Source organism: Echinops telfairi, unplaced genomic scaffold, assembly GCF_000313985.2.
Source record: "Echinops telfairi isolate 266 unplaced genomic scaffold, ASM31398v2 ScPeMD7_2;HRSCAF=8, whole genome shotgun sequence".
Lineage (NCBI taxonomy): Eukaryota > Metazoa > Chordata > Mammalia > Afrosoricida > Tenrecidae > Echinops > Echinops telfairi.
Genome location: NW_022103898.1, coordinates 22,588,114 through 22,590,051, shown reverse-complemented (window position 1 = coordinate 22,590,051; position 1,938 = coordinate 22,588,114).

The window sequence follows — 1,938 nt, the reverse complement described above, 5'->3', positions numbered from 1 at the left end:
GTTGTTTTCTCTTCCAGATTGTTCATCCAGCCTATCTTATTTAGACAGACCTGCCTTTACTGTTCTTATTCAGTGTCCAGTATGCATAAACATGATTTGGTAAGGTGCAAATAGCACGCAAAGTGACATCTTTGCTTTTTAACACCTTGGAGAGGTCTTTTGCAGCAGATCTGCGCAATACAATTTCTGAACAGTTGATTCCATCCATGAGTTTTGACTGAGGGTCCAAGTAGAGGAATCCTTGACAACTGCATTCTATTCCCCATGTATCATGATGTTGCTATGGGCCCAGTTGTGAGAATTTTTAATTTATGGATGTTGAGATGCAATCCATATTGAAGAATGTGGATCTTGATCTTCAGTAAATGCTTTACCCTTTTCCCGTTCAGCAAGCAAGGCCATCTCATCTGGTACTTCAGGTTGTCAGTGACTTTTCCTCTGGCCACGATGCTGCGTCCTTCACTCCGTTGTTTTCTCAGGTTATATGAATGATATTAACAACTACTAAAAGTACTATGTTCTCCCTTCTTCCCTTTAATATTGAATGCCTATAGTGTTCCAGACAAGGTTCTAGGCATTTGGCATGCAACAAAGAAAAAACTAAGGTTTATTCTCGTGGGGTTACACGCTAGAAGGAGGGAGGTAGTGGCAGGAGATAGAGATTGTAGGGTAAGTCAGAAGGTTCTCAGTGACATTTAAAGAAAAAGCAAAGGAGGGGACTTGGGAGTTAGGATGGCGTGTTAATCCGGCTTGACTAGAGAAACAAATCCGGAGTTACACATAAGTTTGTAAGAGAGAGATTTATATCAAAGGGCAATTGTCTATTGAGAAACATCCCAGCCAAATCCAGATCAAGCCCATAGATCTGATATTAGCCCATATGTCTGATACTAGTCCATATATTCCTCTTTAGACTCACACAGCACATGCAATGTTGCCAAATGTAGGAAGATCACACACTGGTGGGCGGAAAGTCCTGTGGATCCAAAGGTGGTGGACACATCTCCAGGGCTCTGGCTGCCATCAGCATGGCTCCATGTGGCTTGTCAACAGGAATGTGTAAAGCAGAGAGAGAGTGTGATCTGCCTCCCAGGAGAAAAAAAAAAAAGAAGTTCCCAGAATCCTCATGATTAGGCCATGTCCACATGGAGACATCTTCAGGCTGTGACCTGAGTGACAGGCTCAACTCCACCCCTTCATTCTTTTCTCAATTTGACATGAAATTGTGTAACCACCACAGATGGGATGACCATAGAACCCAAAGACCATATAGCAACCCTATGGGACAGCAGAATTGCCCTGGGGTTAACAAGGCTGAAATCTTTATGGAATCAGACAGCCAAGTTTTTCTCTCATAAAGTGGCTGGTGGGATGGATGGTTATCACAGGAGTGCTTCCCCACTGTACCACCAGGAGATGACGGTGCTGCTGTTTAAAATAGTTTGGCCTCTGGTGAGGGTGGGAGCCAACAGTTATTGCCAACCAGCTTCCATCTCATCGAATCGACCTGTTTCAGAGGGATCCCATGTCACTGAACCATTTGCAACACCCAAAGGCTCCTAGATGCTTACAAGGCTGTGACACTAGGGCATGTGTTAGCTATCAAGTGAAAGTCTGGAGCAAGTGTGTCAAAAACGACCCTAAGGCACTGAGTTGGGTTTTCCACTTTTTGTTTAGGAGCAAAATGTGTATGGGAAGTGATTTACATAATACACTGTAAATGGGAAAAACTGCCAGGGGAGAAAATACTGGAAAAGAAATAGGCAACACAGCAAGAGCAGTTTGTTTGAAGTCTTTAGGTGGTGCATTTTCCCCCTATTCTTCCCACTGCTGAACTGTCCAATTGCTTTAATATTAAAAGGATATAATAATTCCAGGAATATAAAGTAGAATAGACTTGGAACCAGCTTCCAGGAGCTCCCGGCTCGCCCCGCCCGC